Genomic DNA, 19,774 nt, shown 5'->3' on the forward strand with positions numbered 1-19,774 from the left:
AGCATCGTCATTGTCACAACCACCACCAACAACAACAACACCAATATCACCTTTGTTGTCACCACCACAACCACGACTAACATTGTCGCAACACCACCATCATTGGCTGCCAACACCAACACCAACACCAACACCATCATCATCATTGTCACCGATATTACTACTACCACCAATGCCACCACCATCACCATTGTCGGCACTACCACCCCTGTCATCGTCACTATCACCACCATCATTGTCACCACCGCTACCACCTGTCACCGCCACTACCAACAACATTAATGGTTTGGTTTGCTAGAAGCAAACTTATTTTTTTTAGTTGCCATTTGCCAATATTTAATGATACACTAAACATGACAGGAACATAATGGACCGATGCAATAATCCAGGAAGAGAAATTTATTACTGAATATTATGGATGATAAATAATATTATCGGTATTATATATGCTTCACAAATATTTCTAGAGAGGAGTTTACAACCGAAAACCTTAGCTATGTTTGGATAAAGGATTTTTAGTGTGGGAATATAAGTTTTCAGAGGATTTAAAATCCCAGGAGAATTTTGTTTGGATACACAACACGATCATTTGAAAAATTCCAAAGTATTTTGGTAAGGTATTTCATTACTCAAAATGAAGAATTCAAAATTCCATCACTCACCTCATTCTTCTATTGATACATGCTTCATCTCATGTTGCAGCATCTAATTCACCTTCATAAACTCTAGAAGTTGAGCAGTGAATTTTTATCTACTTGCCAAGAAGTGAAATAGTGTTCTATAATATACGGATTTAACTGCATTTTTGTTTTTTCTTTAATACTCTTAATTTCTTTTTCCTTTTTGTATTCTTTGTTTGATAGCTGTTATAATCTTGGTTTAAGCTTGATCTATACCATCTTCTTTGATCATCTCTCTATGCTGTCATCTATCATTCCCACTTGTCAAATGGCCATGGCCATGACTACGAGATAAAATATTTCTGGCATAATTTTTGTATGTTTTATAATAGCTATTTGCTTGTGATGATGATTCATGGATACTTCATATGCTTGATAGTTGATTTGAGGAGTCTAATATGGTTGTGATGATGATTCATGGATACAACCCACACCTTCAGTTTGCATTTAGGTTATCTCATTTTCTGATGGTTTGGCCTCTGCAATCCTTCCATCGTCCATGGTCTCCTCAGCTTCAATTATGCATCGGGTACCTTGTGATTCTTTAAATACTGTTTACTTCTTTATTTGCTCCTCCTCCTACTCTTTGATCTAATTGTTTTGCTTTGTTGCTGAGTCTGTCCAGATTAGTGTCCTTGCAAGTCAATGATAATTCCACCGAAAGAAGTCTCAATTGTTTCCCTCAAGGAAATTGCCACCTGGTGATTATCTCCTTCTGCACACTGCTTTTCTTTCTTTTTACGTAGTTTTGGTTTAATTTGGGAACTTGGGAGGTGCATAATTTGGCATGGCATTTCATGCCGAGGATGCTAGATGCTGACTGTTGGTTTTTGTTTCGTTGGATGGACTTCCCAGCGCTGTTAACTAATTTGGTCAGACTTTTGGAGTCTCAGCGATTTGGGAATATTGGTGGAGTTTTCAAAGCGGTGTTTGGAGTTCTAGCTCTTGAAAAAAGGGATGTTGATTATACTTTCATGGCAAAGTTTGTAGCTGCTCTAATGGTTATATAGCACGATGGTAGTAATGCTATGCTAGGATATTCAGATGGTAGAAATGGTTATATTGCAAGAATACCCATGCACATTCTGCAACTCTCGAATTATGTTCAATTTTAGACTAATGGATTTCTTAATTTGATTCTCTAGGTGAGGGAAGGGATTTTCCACTGGGATGGTGAGAAGTGAGAATATTTTCGCCGATGACCATGTATTAAAATTACCTTACAGGTTTCCTTTCTTTCCTTCTATTTTAGGTGTCACACCAAATATCTTATCATAATCATTTTTTATCATTTTTTTTTAAATATAGTTGTTTATTCATCTTATCAAAGTCACTCTCAAGCCTAACGAGTCCCAAGCCTGGGGTTAAAGGAGGGAGCCAGGGAGGGTAGTGATAAACCCTGCAGCTAACATAAAACATATGGAGACACTGAACGCGTGCATTTGTAACATGAAGAACAAAGAATGACAGGGTATTGCTTCTATTCTATTGTTCCATCCTTTCTCTTTTCTTTATGAAACAATTGGGCAAGACATTGTTAAATATTGTGTGTAATTGAATTTGATTTTGATACTAAGACAATGTTCCACCCTTTATCTTCAGCTCAATGAGGATAGTTCTCGGGAGACTAATGAGGATGGTAATCGAAAACCAAATGCACAAGGCAAATTATGTGAAGTGAGACATAATGTGTTTTGATTCACACTGAATCAGGTGAAATTATGTTGAAAAGCCAACACAATTCTATGTTTGAATGTTAGTTGATTACTTGATGGTGACCAAATACTAAATGTACAAGGAAAATTATGTGAATTGAGACTGAGACATATGGTTTTGAATTCAAGGTCGATCAGCCAAAATTATCGGTTAATATAATTTTAGACAAATATTTATACTTAATTTCATGTTGAAAAACATCTAAACATAAATCCCACTCAAAAACTTAAAGTTTTATTTGAGAGATTATAGGAGAGGCATTTGATTGAAAAATCAAAGGAACATTAGAAAAAAGAATCGGCTATTCGCAATAAATTCAAACACTACTTCCGCGAGTCTCTAAAAATCGCTGTAAGCAACAACAAAAAAAGATCAAAATGGCTATAGGGTAGTAAGAAAAATGAAGATTATCAAACACATTGTAAAAAAGGTTTATGCGCTGCCTGCAATTTAGGGTTTGTCCCTGCTTTATCTCCTTAAAGCCCGCACTACTAACCCTAGACACAGACAACACACAGCAATTTTATGAACACGATCGCTCCTTAGCATAACTCAGAATCGATCAAAATAGCACTCCCGAAGATCAATTATACCAATTTATTTTCATCTCAATAAAAATAAAAAACGAGATGCATGTATGTAAATTAATAAGCACAAATTAGTAACAAAGATCACATAAAAATAAAAGCCCTTACAGTAATGGGTAGGTAGTAACCTAAAACATCACACACCAAACAATAACCATTGTTGGATTGGATCCCTAGTTTTTTTACCCTACCCCAGAGGGTCTTCTTGACGGTTCCGGAGTGGTGGGATTGGATTATTGTTCAAGAGTCCTTTGAGGAAGGCGCGTCTTGATCGGAGGACTTGGTGGCGGTAGCGGTGGCGGTGGTGGGAGGAGGGTTGCGACCGAAACGCGTGACGAAGATGTTGATGAGGCTGTAGAAGTGGTAGAACAGTTGCGCACTCACCAGCACTATCAGGCACAAAACGACAAAATCCATTTTCAAACACCGGAAGAAGAAGAAGAAGAAGTTTGGATCGACACAAGACCGAAAGCACCGACGAGGAAGGTGAGGGGAAGCAGAAGGCACGAAGAGGCTTTTGGGAAAGATCAAGGTGTGTTTCTTACTTTTTGTTTTTTAAGGAAAAAAAACTTGAATGATTAGAGTAGGGATATATTTGTCATGTATATATATATATATATATATATATATATATATAATTTTTCGTTTTTTCACTCCACTAATAAATATGTCTTTACATGATGAAAATATAAGATTGATTCCAAGAAATACTGAAAATATATGACGAATTATATAAGAGAGAAATTATGGAAAAAAAAGAATTAAAAATAGTAAAATATATATTAAGATTTGAACTCTTATACTTTAACTATTTATCTATTTATCCATCTATCAAATTGTTAATTAATTTTTTAATTAATCAATATAACTACTTATTTTCCAAAATAAAATAAAACTCTTTAATTTTATGATATAAAAAAATTGAGTTACAATTTAAAAAAATGAAAACATTTTATTTCTTGAAATTTTTTGTTTCTTCAATTAATTATTAATCTTTATTACGTACTTTGTCACAGGATGTCAAATGGAATGTCAGCACCTAAATCAGTGAGAGATACAACTCTGCGTCCCCTTTGTATTAGTTTTTTTTTTCGTTTTAAAGTTAACCTCTGAATTAGTTTGAGTATTATTGTATTTTTTACTTAAATTTATTTGAGTTTTTTATTTGTTAGTAACTGTTTTCATTTCATTCATATTATGTATAATAACAAGTGTTGTCTCGAATGGAAACATATAAGATTTATCCAAGTTATTCTTTCATATTTGAGGTATATATATATATATATATATATATATATATATATATATATATATATATATATATATATATATATATTATCATTTATCTATATACAAACAAGGCCCTGAGTGGCCACGTGTCAAGCGTTCCTTGCCCTGTTTCCCGCCTAAAAACATCACATCGTGCTACAGTGCCACCGTGAATAAAATATACTTTTCTTTCTCCTCTTTTTTTACGTTTTTTTATTTTACGCTTTTATTTTTTTCCCTTTTTCGCATTCCTTTCCCCTGTTCTCTCTCCGCGTTGTGTTCCCGAACCTTCTCCAAGGTGGTTCGTTGCCAAACTCCATGAAGACCGGTTGGTTTTCTTGCTTTATCTGTCAAAGCTTCAATTTTTTTGTGTTCCTGAGCTTTCTCCGACGTGCTTCCCCCGCCATTTTTTATTTTTATCTCCAAACTCCATGAATACAGGTTCGTTTGCTTGCTTCGTTTTCCCTCATCCGATTCTTCTCTGTTTTCTTTTTTTTTACCTGTATTTGCATTTGTATGCTTTTTTTATTTCGGTTTTTTGTTTTTTCAATGCACGTTTGTTATTTCTTCTAAAGCTGCGATTTTTATCTCATAAAGCTTCCATTTTTATCTCCAAACTCCATGTACACAGGTTCGATTTCTTGCTTTGTCTGTCAAAGTGAATACAGGTTCGTTTTCCCTCCCTGTCTTCTTCTATTTTTTCTTTTTTTACCTCTATTTGCATTTGCATGCATTGTTTTATTTGGGTTTTTTGTTTTTTCACTGCATGTTCATTGTTTCTTCTAAAGCTGGGATTTTCTTGCTTTGTCTGTCACTGCATGTTCATTGTTACCTCTATGTACACAGGTTGGTTTTCTTGCTTTGTCTGTCAAAACTTCAATTTTTTTGTTTTCCTGAGCCTTCTCCGACGTGCTTCCCCCACCATTTTTTTTGGAGTTTTTATCTCCAAACTCCATGTACACAGGTTCGTTTTCTTGCTTTCTCTATCAAAGCTTAATTTTTTTTGTGTTCCTGAGCCTTCTCTGTTGTGGTTCCCCCCCCCCCCCCCAACCCCATTTTCATTTTTTTTCTAAAAAAAAGCTTCCATTTTTGCCTTTATCCTTGTTGATGTGGTTTTCATGTGTTTTGTTTTCTGAAAAAGCTTCGATTTTTGCCTCAACACAGGTTCATTTTGTTGCTTTCTCTCTCAAAGTTTCAATTTTTTGGTGTTCCTCATCCTTCTCCGTCGTTGCTTTCTTTTGGTTTTCTTGCATGTTGGGTTCAGATCTGTGTTTTCTTTTTACCTCTTTTTTCATTTGTATTCATTTTTTTTTTGTTTTTCACTGCATGTTTATTGTTTCTTCTAAACGTGTGAGGGTATTTTTTTTGTGTTCCTGAGCCTTCTCTATCGTGGTCCCCCCCCCCCCATTTTCATTTTTTTTTCTAAAAAAAGCTTCCATTTTTGCCTTTATCCCTGTTGATGTGGTTTTCATGTGTTTCATTTTCTGAAAAACCTTCGATTTTTGTCTCAACACAGATTCATTTGTATGCATTTTTTTATTTCACTGCATGTTCATGTTTCTTCTAAAGCTGTGAGGGTATTGTGATTCTTTTGTATTTCGGTTTTTTGTGGTTCCTGTGCTTTGGCATGTGATTCTTTTATTTCGGTTTTTTGTTTTTCACTGCATGTTCATGATTCTTCTAAAGCTGTGAGGGTATTGTGATTCTTTTGTATTCCGATTTTTTGTGGTTCCTGTGCTTTGGCATGTGATTCTTTTATTTCGCTTTTTTGTTTTTGACTGCATGTTCATGTTTCTTCTAAAGCTGTGAGGGTATTGTCATTCTTTTGTATTTCGGTCTTTTGTTTTTCCTGTGCTTTGGCATGTGATTCTTTTATCAGGATGGTTACCTTAAAATATTGGGAGGGTATTTGGAGAAATCTAACATGTTGAGGCAACCCTTCACAAGGCAATTGAACCCTTTCATCCAAACCTATCTTCTTGCATCCTCTGCATAGCCTTTATGAGTACCTTTTTTCTTTCATTCTATTGAATGCCTTTGTGAATTTGTTAATGTTGTTGTCATAGTTGTAGTGTTATGAATTGGTTTGTTGTTGTGATTTGTGATCCTGTGTATTACCTAACATTTCTATGTCATTTCATGAGTTCTATTTATGTTCATCAACACTTTATAATGATTCAAGCCACTGGCTTGAATTTGTATTCATTTTGAATTTGTTTATATTTTGGTATATCCTAACTGATATTGGTTTTTAATTTTGACCAAGACCAACAAACTACACGAATAATAGTGTCTGGCATTTCAAGTACAGGTTTGTTGAAATTTTATTATTGTTTGCAATCTTTATTGTCATGAATTCAGTTTGGTCTTTGTTTGCAATTTACAGTGACAACCCTAATATTTGGTTGCTTTAGTGTCTTTAGCATTTGTTGGTTATGATTTTTTCCTACGGGTGTTTACCAATGTCATTTGTAGATAATAATTTGTTTGCTTTTGTAGTAGTGGTACATTTTGAAACACCTATTTATTATTTGTGTGTGTATTCTGTTGTTTCAAATATTAAATTGCACATTTTGTATCCATTGTTGTTGAGTAGATTGCTTATTTGTGTTCTGCCTCGGCTGTGAATGACTTTTTTCATGCATGTCTACGATTATTAATTGATTGGTGGGTTATGCTCTGAAACATGTTGGCCTTCGCAACTTAAAGTATATATTAACTTAGCCTTCACAATATCATTCAGGTTTTTTACCTAAGCTGTCTATGTCAGCTCTAATCTTTGGTTACTTTGATATCTTTAGCATATGTTGGTTATGATTTTTTCCTGTAGATGTTTCCCAATGTTCAACACTACTTTAAAATTATTCATGGCATTGGGTTCAATTTGTATTAATATTGGAAAATAAAATTCCACCTTTTGTAGTTGAAAAATTAATTTATACATTCTTTGGTGCATGTCTATGATTCTTTTTTCTTTAGACTTTACCTTTCCTGTGTATTATATTTGGGAGGGTATTTGGAGAAATCTAACATGTTCAGGCAACCCTTCACAAGGAAAGAGAACACTGTCATCCAAACCTGTGTACTTGCATCCTCTGCATAGCCTTTACGGGTACCTTCTTTCTTTCATTCTATTGTATGCCTTTGTGAATTTGTTAATGTTGTTGTCATAGCCGTAGTGTTATGAATTGGTTTGTTGTTGTGATTTGTGATCCTGTGTTTTACCTAACCTTTCTATGTCATTTCATGAGTTCTATTTATGTTCATCAACACTTTATAATGATTCATGCCACTGGCTTGAATTTGTATTCATTTTGAAAAATTAAATTGCAACTTTTGTATTTGAAAAATTAAGTTGCACCATTTGTATTCTGTTGTTTAGTTAATTTTGTTTATATTTTGGTATATTGGTTTTTAATTTTCACCGAGACCAACAAACTACACGATTAATAGTGTTTGGCATTTCAAGGTAACGTATAGACACCTACAAAATCCCGTCAGCAGATTTTTTGGAATTTGTGTTTATACAGGTACTAATGACTACTAACACTTTATCCTGTGGATATCAGCATGTATCATATTAATAGTCTTTGTGTAGTGACCGTTAATATTCTGATTTCAATCTTTGAAATGGGATGTCACATCCATCATCCATCATAATTATTATAGTACACTACCAACTGTTTCATGACATATAATTTCCCGTGCAATTAATACACTACTAGATGTTTGCTGAGGTGCAGTTTCTCAATGTCAAAACACTATGTGTCTATTCATATTTCATACATCGGGAAGTAAAAAACATCATCTTTTCCATATACACATAATTACTGCTTTTTATAAAGAGTTACTGTTATTATTTTTTTGAATTTAACCTTTCTATGTAATTAGTTATTACTATTTAATTATACACTATAATAAACTAGCACGGGAAGTGTAATAGCCTCGCAATAAAAACACAACAACATTAACCATAATAAACTAGCACGGGAAGTGTAAAAGGTTATCGGTTACTTTGTACATTGATAATTGTTCTTGATAATTGTTCACCCTCCCCCTCCCATAATTAAAACGCAGTATTATATATATCTATAACCACCCAGTATCACCAAATCTTCACCCATTTGTCTAAGGACTTCTCCAAACACAAAACACTATGAACACATCATCATCGAATGTGTCTGATGCTATAAGTTTAACTTTTCCATCCTTTATGTTTACCTTCTTATATGTTCGAGTTTGCTTCATCATGCAACCTTCATCCTTCTATCCTTGCTCTTTTCGTTCATACTACATGTTTGATATTGCGATATTTATCTTCTCCTTTCAATGGGTACATCTTTGTTCACTTACTCATTACATAAACGTTTCTCATCTAGGGCCCATCAAATTTACATGTACCGAGAATTGTGCACCGATTTGAAGCGTCATTCCATGTTCAGCAGGTTATGACTCTCACCTCTAAACATTTAGTTATTTATGTTAATGTTAATATCAAATAAATAATATGCTTCAAATGTTAATGTGCAGAACATCATGGAGGTTCCTTTGTCTTATCATAGACAATGGTCCCCAAATTATCCAAATTATGTGTTATTCGACTACGAAGGAGACAAACATTTTATAAAGCTTCATAAATATGGTAACCGTTTCTATTTTGGTGATGGACTCAAGGAACTTAGGAGAATCCATGGCATTCACGAAAGTGTTCTCATGCGGTTTGTTGGAAGGGACAAAAATACTACTTTCAGTGTGGACATTGTGGGACCTCTACACCAAAGGGCAGCCCCAACCATAAGGCACCATGTTTTTACCATTGATGTCTCTGAAGATATGATACAACAAAATTATCAATTGGTAGGTGTTTCTTAATTTAATCATAATCCTTTATATTATTTATTGTTGACTTCTTATATTTAATCACTGTGTTCCTTCTAACCTAGGTTCTGCCACCAGAGGCTTCAATTTATTTAACTGCATCAAAAAAATATATGGTTGTGGATCGTGGTAGTGGTAGGCATAAAAAATGGATGATCACCATGAACAATGGCCTATCATGTGTTACTGACGCATGGATTCATTATTTAGGTGACTGTCATTTGAAGGCTGAAGATGAGGTCATCTTTTTCTACAACATTGACCAACATCTATGGGAGGTCCTCTATAGGAAGCAGGTTACATGGGATGACACAGAGGATGAAGCTGACTCCCCTTGAAGAAATATTTAATTACTTATCTTTGTTTTATTTTGATATATTATGTCTGTAATTTAATTACCCTCGGGTAATGAACAATTTTTTTTTTTACTTTTGTTTCTGTTTATACATTGCTATCAACAATACAAATATTATTATGTTTTATTCTATGTTTGTGGGTTTGATTTTTCTATGCTATATTTATTATTTAGTTAGATTCAATTTTGGTTGTTTCCAAATAATATTACTTGGGCTTTCGAAAAAAACCTGCACTTTAATGAAGGTGATTGTTCACCTTTGCAGAACCAAGGGACAATGAAATGTTGATCTTCAAATGCTTCAAGTACATGTAAGCTATTTTTCTTTGTCTACTTTGTGATTCATTTTTATTTACTTATTGTATGCATTTATTGTTGCAGACCATTGAAGTTGTCGAGGCTTATTATTTGGGATCAGAGACCCTAATTCAAGATGGAACCTTATATTTTATGTGTGTTTGACATTGTTCTTTGAATTGTAATTACATTAGTAGTCTTTTCACAGAATGTTACATCTTTTTACATTAGCAGCCTTTCCAGTCTGTATTATCTGTTTGAATATTTAAATTAATTTTTTGTACATTTTTTAAAAGATTATTAATATTTAACAATTAAGAAATCTCAAATCTGAGAATAAACATATGTTGGTAATATTCAAATAGGAGTATGAGCCCGGGCGTTCACAACTCTAGTTGATTAAGGAAAACGACTTATAATTTCACTTTAGCTTTATCTAGTTTAAATTTTGTGAGATTTTTTTTAAAAAAAATAGTTGATTAAATTCTTTTTTTTAAAATAAATAAATTTGGTTTCGCGATCGGTTGTGTTTTTTCTACTCAAAACTCTCGACATACTATTTTCAATCTAAATAAGATAAAGTTTTTTTTAACAGCAAAGATTAAGGTTTGACAAGGAAATCAAAATAATAAAAATATATATATTAAAAGGAAATTTAAAAAAATATATTGCATAAGAACTAAACAAATAGGAATAGTAAATTATAAACACATAATAATAATAATAAAAATAATTAGTCACAATTTATTATTAACGTCCGGATATATTTGTCGCATTTTTTATACTTTCAGGGACTAAATTTTGCATTTTCATCTTCAGGGACGCATTTGTCAGCGAAATGGGAAGATGAAAAGTCAAAAAAATATTATGACAAATATGTTATTATGTTGGCAATCCACGTTGGCAATTATTTAAGTGACAAATTTGTCTCTCTGTGTCACGTAGGGTATTTTATTAACGGTGACGGATGAAAGTTAACGGTATGACATATTTGTTGCACTTTTTACACTTTCAGGGACTAAATTTTGTATTTTTATCTTTCAGGAACGTATTTGCATAACTCGAGAGATGGAAGCCATATCCAAGCAGTTTGAAGAGCTTGATGTATGTGGCAAAATGACTCTAAAGAGTAAATTTTGGGAAATTGCCTATTCTGATCTAAATTCTATGTGTACTCCTCCTGAAAAGGTCAAAACAAAAGGTGCTCAAAAGAAACATATGACTAAACATCAAAGATCAACAAAGCGTGATCCGTCTTACTGAGAGTATGTCAATGCATTACATTTGGTGCAAAATAACAATTCCACACTGAAACGTTCTACACCATCATCTGAACAAACAAAACCAAAGAGGAAGATGCCCATGTTGGATCAATTTCATCCATGCATTCATGATTTCATTGAAAACATTGTCGATGTCAAAATTGATGGTAATTGTGGATAACATGTAATTGCTACCTTATTAGGTATGGTGAAGATTCATGGCCTTTGGTTCATAATCATTTGGTGAAAGAACTTGCACAATGGTCTGATGAGTATATACACATGCTTAGTGGCATAGACAAATATGAGGAGTTAAAGCGGCCGCTACTTGTTGATGGATTATCCATGGTATATAAGTTTTTTATTACATATTCATGGATAAATATTTTTTTTAATAATACTAATTAAAATTGTTACGTGCAAGTAACCATGGCTAAATGGATGAATATTACCGATATGGGTTATGTGATTGCATCAAGGTATAATGTCATCCTTGTTTCTCTTTCTCTCCAACAAAGCTAATCAAACAAAGAAAAAAGTACTTGCATCAAGGTATAATTAAAAATGTTAGTTCCCTTGTGTTACCTTTCTCTCTCTGTAAAAGAAGATAAAAGTCCCCTGTCACCTATTTCCAATGCACATGTAATTAGAGAACTTAATCCTATAGTAGTCACTATGCCTTCAATTTCAAGTTCAAGCCTTCCAAATTTCTATACCTTCTTTCCATAAGAGGCCAACTTCAACTCATTACATTCTTGCAAATAATTAAAATTAATTAGGTAAATTAAAATGATAGATAGTTATTCAAATATGATGTAATTAAACAAATAACTACCTCTCCTGCCCAAACCCTGACTGTCACATGATCAGCATATGACGTCAACACTGATGTATCATGGGGCCCACCTGGAAAACCTTGTTAGCAACATGATTCGTAACTAACTCTTGATGCTCCTCCTACATGATTCATAATTGGCTCTTGATGCTCCTCATAAATCTCGTCAGCGGCATGATCTACATGCTAAACATCCTCAACAACAGCTGCAGCTACCCGTTGTGACACTCTCTACCCCATACATATATGTACTAATAAAAGGAAAAGAAATCATAATTAATTAAAAGTTTTTAAAATACATTTAAATAAAATATTCTCAACAAGGTAAAAGGCTCACATTCACTTTCTTTTACATCATATTCAAACTTGTCCAAATAAATAATAAAGTCATCTCAGCTTAAAACAAGGCCACCTAAGACTTCATATAATTAATATAGAAACCTATACCCCAATGTCACATCCTATCAGAGCATTGTGTCCCAACGTCTTTCAGCAGAAGGTTCCTTAAAGCAATTCACCTAGTCATCTACTCCCCCGAACACAAAGTTCAAGATCATCACAGGATCCAAACACAAACAACACATAGGGAGCGAGTTATCACATTTCTAACTAATAGAGAAACAATAAAACTAGATATACATATCATATAAATGAGATACAACTTAATTAAACATAACTCACGTAATTCCACCACTTTGTCATTTAAAATTCACTTTTCAATCATCAATCACATTACACATGAATCACACACTCCGATCAATACATAATAGCACATCAATTTCATAATAAACAATTAGCAAGCGTATGCAACAGTTATGCTAAGACTCAAGCCTATATGCAATGTGGTACCATGTTAGTGAAAAACCACCCTGGGGCGCTTAGGAGTACATAACAAGACACACCACAACATGGGTATGTCAGGTTACTTTCACTAAGTAAAATCATAGGGAGATCAGTCAGGGTCACGCTGTTTTGCGAGAATGCTCCAACCATGTGGGATCAGCACAGGCTTAAAGGAGCACTCAAACCCAGGTGTATTTACCCCCAAGGCCTACACTCCAAAGACTCCGTCAGGGCCTTTTCCTCTTGATTTAGGTCCAACCCCTAAAATAATTTTTTGCATGCAGACACTGCTCATGAATTATACAATACCCACGACCTTACACTCGTGTTATAAACACGTTTAACACATTGCGCTACAATTTAACACTGGTTCCTAAATAAGAAACTTACACTTTCTCTTTAACACTGTTCCTAAATAGGAAACCTACATCTTTCAATTCATTCTATGTACCCTTAGTGGTCCCTACTTGTTTTGCGTACTTTTATTTTCATTTGGTTTGTTTTTCGTACCCCTTTTAACGTGCTTTAACTATTTATTTAAGTTGTTATATCGCCTAATAAATGATAAAATGAATTTCAACCAATCATTTATGTTGTAATCTTGTTTAATCACTATTAAAATAAAATTCAACCGATTGTTCACGCCGTAACCTCGGTTAAATAAAAAAAAAGGTAAAATAATAATAAAATAATCAAAATATCTTTGAATAAAATAATCAAAAAAATCAATCGGACGTTTTTCTTTGGAAATTTCCTCAAATGAATTGACTAATAACCAAAGTGAAACTAATGCTAAAATCAACTCACAAATCAAGCTTTTGTCCGCAAAAATCACTAAAAACCGTTTTAAGGTCCAACGCCTTAAATGGTCATCTTTGCTTTTATCGGTTGACATGGACTGTTTAAAAGCATAAAATCAATGTGTAACTTTACCGCTTTTGTTGACCACCTCAAGAGATCGTTAATGGTCCAACGCCTTAACGTTTCTCTCCTTTCAAAATCAAAAGATCATTTAAATGGTCTAAACACCTTAAGTGACCTTTGTTCAATTAAAATCTATCTTGCGGAAAAGAAGATAAAAACAACTTAACCAACGTTTAGTTCCGAAAGAACTACATAGGTCTGATTTCCTCATCGCAATTGAGGATATGTAGGAGCGAGGGAAACACCCTTGTCGACCACACCAAAATAAAAAATATAAAAAGCATAAAAATACAAAAAGACATAAAAAAGGAAAAACATCTTGAAGTCATATTTGCACACTTGATTAAAGGCTGTCATCCCTTGTGATGGACGCGTGGGGTGCTAATACATTCCCCGTGCATAAAAACAACTCTAGAACCTTTCACGATTAAAGTTCGTAGACCACATCTTTCCGGTTTTTCCGACGTTTTCCTCAAATAAACGTTGGTGGTGACTCTGTGCATTTTCCTCCCTTGGAAGATGCACCCGTGAGTCTCACGTCGCCCTCCCGCCAAAGGGTAGGTTGCGACAGTTGGCGACTCCATTGGGGACTATTTTTAGAGAGTTAGGCCTTCTAATCTCGTGCAAAATCATGACTTCCTCTTTTTTCGGTTTCCTTTTATTTCTCTTACGTTCTTGTATATAACTCTTTGATTCTTTTAGAGTGTTTTTATGCATGAGATAAATATTTATTCATTTGATGCACACAAACACCAACACTATTTGCACACACGGTGAGTTGAAAAGGGGCCCTATACCCGGGTCCATGGGAACATAAGGAGTGGAGGTGAATCTGTGGTCATGCTGGGTCTCCGACTTGCTTAATAACAGTGAACCCTCATCTAGAGTTGTTCTCTTTGATAACATGTTGTTGCTGGTAGTCCCTACTGCCGCAATATGTTTTTTGAAGGGGATGATACCTTTAGAAACCATCAAGAGAGATATGACCACCTTGGGAATTATCACTAAAAGCCTTTTAGTTCCTCCCTTTTAGGTCCCTAAAATAGGGGCACGAAGCGAACACGCTACGTGTCTTTTAAACACTACCATGCACATAAACTTAAATGACATATGCACCTTTTGCTGTATGATAATTTGTGGATATTGCCATGTTGTGTACATCTCCTTGTTCTTTTTTTTTTTGCATCTGCATCATGTCATCATGCACAAGTTGCATTTTGATCCCCTCATTTTGTCACGAGAAGTCGGAAGGTCCATACCACCTTCTTAAATGCATGCACCGGGCGCTGTGCTGTATTTAAGAAAGAGATGATCTCCTGGGCTCTCGTATTTGTAAAATGCATCTGGGCCATAAGCATTTCTTCATGCATTCATCCATTTTTCCGTAACCGATGTCGGAGTCTTGATTCGCACAGGTTTTTATTCCACTTTAGTAAAAACATGGGATCGAGTCAGGCGCCTAGGCTCAAAAAGAGGTTCTATCAAGTCAAGATCAAGAGCCTAGGAGTCGCTAGTTTGAAAGAGTTAGGACAATTGATGGGTCAACTCCAGCGACGAGCCTTTCGCAAGACCTATGGTAAGATCTGGGACCTAACCATGGCGAAGGTCTCCACGGAGGCCATTGCCTCCCTCGCCCAATATTATGACTAGCCTTTGAGGTGCTTCACCTTTGGGGACTTCCAGTTAACACCCACGGTGGAAGAGTTTGAAGAGATCCTGGGATGCCCTATGGGAGGAAGGAAACCGTATCTTTTCTCAGGCTTCTATCCCTCATTGGCTAGAATTTCCAAAATAGTCAAAATCTCGACACAGGAATTGGACCGAGGAAAGCAAGTCGAAAATGGGGAGGTTGGAGTACCGAGGAAATATTTGGAAGCAAAGGCAAGAACCTTGGCAAGTCAAGATGAATAGGCCCCGTTCATGGACATCCTGGCACTCTTGATCATCGGGGTGGTCCTCTTTCCAAATGTGGATGGGTTGGTGGATCGGGCAACGATTGATGTTTTTCTCGCCTTTTACGACTACAAGGAAAGCCCGGTTGTCACTATCTTGGCCGATCTATATGACACGTTTGACCGAAGATGTGAGAAGAGTAGTGCAAGAATCGTTTGCTGTACACCGGCCCTCTACATATGGTTGGTTTCACACCTTTTTCACCAAGAGGTGAGACACGTTTGCCCGCTAGAAGGCCACCGCTCATGCACCGAGAAAAAGGAGGCAAACTGGGACCAAATCTTAGCAAGCAAAGAAGGAGGGTCTGTCAATTGGTTCCCCCGATGGAAAGAAGGAAGAACTGGGATTCTTATTTCGTGTGGGGAATTCCCAAATGTTCCCTTGATGGGGACGAGGGGTTGCATTAATTACAATCTCGTCCTCGCTGATGCAATCCTACCCCCTAAGGACATTAGATAGAAGACTCCAAGAAGATTGGGCCAAAGATGCAAGAGAAGACCCTAGGGTTCTCATGAGCCTTAGGGTAGATTTCGGGCTCATGGGCTAAGTATGAGCCCACTTATCTTTATACATATTAGATTAAGGTTTCATTAATTTTGGTCCTTGTATTTAGGGCTCCATAATGTAGGTAGGGTACCCTAGAAATATAGGATTTTTCAGCCCTTGTATTTTAGGGCACTTAGACTAGTTTTTGTATTAGGGATAGTTTTGTAATTTCACATGCACTAAGTGAATATTTGATGTGTGTGGTTGGAAATAAATTTAATTGAATTGGTAGAAGCCCAATCCAATTAAATTTTAGAGGGGAGGTGAGCATTTGCTTACATACCCCATTGCCACATCATATAGTCACACTTTGTGCATGTCCTTCATGCTTTACATGCCTCATGACACCTAAGCACACTTAGTAGAGAATCTTGGAATTGATCTTGGATTAGTGGGCAGAACCATAACTAAAATTCACTAATCATAATTAGTGAAATTTTGGCTCCACAAATTCAATTTCAAATTCAAGTGAAATTTGAATTGAAATTTAAATTTCCCTCCAATTTTGTGTGACACTTAGGCTATAAATAGAGGTCATGTGTGTGCATTTTTTAACTTTGATCATTTGAATATTAAACTTCAGATTTCAGAGCTCTTTTAGAGCACAAAATTTCGTGCTCTTCTCTCCCTTTCCCTTCATTCATCTCCTTCTTCCTCCAAGCTCTTATCCATGGCCTCCTATGATGGTGAGCTTCTTCTAGACTCATCTTCTCCTTGAAGTGGAGTCTCTTCTCTCTCTTCCTTCTCCATTCCACTGCCATTCATCTTCCAAGAATCAAAGGAATCCATTGATGAAGAAGATCCTAGGCCTACAAGCTCCAATGGAGCTTACATCATGTGGTATGAAGAGCATCTTCATCTAGGTGATGTTCTTTTGCTTCCTCTATCTTTTTGTTCGATGAATTCTCTTTAATTCCTTGTTCTTCATCTTATTCTCCATGTATATCCTCCATTGGCTTGTTGTTTGGTGCTATTTAGAGTAGATTAAAAAAAAAATAAACCGATTAAATCTTAGATCTACACTTGTTCTTGCATTTCTATGGTTCAAATTTTGTAGATCTACTCTTGAATCATGTTTTTGTGTTGATTTTAGGTTCTATCAATTTTCATTCATAATATTCTTGTGCTGAACCTTTAGATCTAAATTTTCTTCCAAAATATTGATTAGAAAAAAAAACACAAAAATCTAAGTGTAAATCACTTAATCCATGTTGTCTTAGAGTCATGTTTAGTCATAGTAATTGTCACATTATGCTCTATGTTTGTGTTTAATTTTTATTTTGTTTATTGAATTCTAGATACATTTGTTCATGTATTCTTGTCATTCTTAGCCAATCTTTTGAATTTTGAGTCTAATTCATGCATGTTATTTAGTTCATAACATGTTCTAAATCAATTCCTAGAAGTAGTCTTGTTGTTAAACTATTTTTTTTTTTCTAAGTTTCCTACATGATGCCTATGATGAAGTTGAGTTGTGGTGCTGAGGTCTGGTTGGATTTGTTAATCAAATAAGTCTTAAGCTCTCTTGAATTGTGTTATTCAAGATAATTGAGCATAAGCAAACACAAATTGTAACTATCTAAGCCTTAAGCAACATAAACACTACTCTTGATTTCTAGGTTGAAATCGCTGGTGATGGCAGCTTGAACATATGAACTTTTATAAATTACTGGGAATTGGTCACTACGTGTTTTGAGCTGAAATTTTTACTGAATTTTCTAGACATCTGGACCAAAATTATAAAAAAAACCAAGCGATTTGGATTAAAGGAAAAAATAAGAAAAATCACACAAGTTGGCAGAAAAATCAGTGTCCAGGAAAAAAAAGTGAAAGGGAAGTGTGCTTGTTGTTTTGACTCAAAATTTGTTCTATAATTGGTGCCTATTTTATACCAATCATAGTTCTGAAATTTCAATTGAAAATTATTGTGAAAACAAGTGCCAAAACTAGAGGTTTCTTGAGTCTTTTTTTTATAGTTTTTTTACTCTACTCTAGAGCCATTCTAAGTTTCTCTGAGTCCTACCTTGCTTTTATGAGCTTTTCATTGCTTTAATTGTTGAATCATCCTTGAAAATTTGTCTTGTCAAAACTCTTTTGGTTTAGCTTTCATCTCATTTTTTGGTCTTTGGTTATTGCTTGTCTCTTTGTTTCCTTGTTTGTGAGTTGCCATATAGGGAATTAGAAAGGAGGATTGATGTCATCCCTTGAAGAATTTGAGTCAAGAAGCAAGGAGCCAACCACCTTAAGAGATATTGGAATAAGCACTCCAAATTGAGTGAAACACAAAAGAGAGAATAGCCACCAAAATTGAGGACTTTTTTTTTTGTAATTTGTAATTGGAAATTTTCTTTGCTTTCAAACTTTGTAACAAAAAGGCCTTTCATTGGAAGTAAGTTGGGAGCCTCCAATAGGTCACCCTACTTCCATTTGTGTATAATAATTTTAGAAAGTTTTCCCTTAGGATAGTGAGTGTTTTGTTGGGAACCTTAAATGAGGTCAACCAAACACTCTTAGGATCCACCTAGTTTGCATTTCTTGCACTTTAATTTCTTTCTTACTTTCATAGCTTATTTCCTTTATCATCCATTGTCAAACTGCCTAGATAGCTTGCCTTTTATCAATTAGTTTTTACCTTATCTTTCACACCTCTTTTAGTGTTTATTTTGGCTAGTTTCAACCATAGTTTCTTTTACCTTTTTTCAAACCCCCAACAAGAAAGAACCATAACTTAGGAACCAACATGTGTTTTCATTCTTCATCTAGTGTTAATGGTGAGGGTTCTACTCCTAAGGACCCCTTGTATAAGATATTAGATGAGTTGAGATTCCTTAAGTTGTGGAAAGAAAAACAAGAGAGAAAAGAAAAAGAAAAAAAAAGAGTGGAAGAAATAAGTCAAGATGAAAGAAAGAAAATAAGAGAGGAAGAAAGAAGAAAAATCATGAAAGAAATGAAAAGAGAAAAACATGCCTCCTATAGTAGTCATAACTCTTGCAAGAGCCTAAGTGAAGAACTTCGTGACTATTACGAAGGAAGGCATAGGTCAAATCTTAGACCTCACTCCCATAGGAAAGAAAAGGAAAGAAAGCCTCAAGAGGCTAACATTTACCTCCCATACTTCCATGGGAAGGACAATGTAGAGGCTAACTTAGATTGGGAAATAAGGGTAGAGCAACAACTTATAAGGAACTCTACTTCAAAATCTTATGGCTCTAACTCTTATCCAAAGAAAGACCAAGGTCAAGGCATCTTAGGGGTGACTCTTTCTAAGCCCAAAGATGATAAGGGGAAGACAATAGAAAAGCAACCCTTTAAGGCTAGTATGCAAGAGAAGACTAGCTCCATGAAGTGCTTTAAATGTGTTGGAAGAGGACACTTTACTTCTCAATGCCCCACCAAGAAAACCATGATTATGAGGGGCCAAGACATTTATAGTAGCCAAGATGAGGCTACTACTTCACCTTCCTCTAGTGAAAGTGAAGAAGCAAAAGAGGAAGAATCTAGTGAAGAAATCTACCCCCAAGAAGAAGGACAACCTTTAATGGTTAAGGAGGAGTGTAAGGAGGTAAGTGTCTCCTCCAAGAGGTTAGCTAACAAGGAAATACATTTTGAAATAAAGACAAATATCAAAG

Source organism: Glycine max, chromosome 7 (assembly GCF_000004515.6).
Source record: "Glycine max cultivar Williams 82 chromosome 7, Glycine_max_v4.0, whole genome shotgun sequence".
Classification (NCBI taxonomy): domain Eukaryota; kingdom Viridiplantae; phylum Streptophyta; class Magnoliopsida; order Fabales; family Fabaceae; genus Glycine; species Glycine max.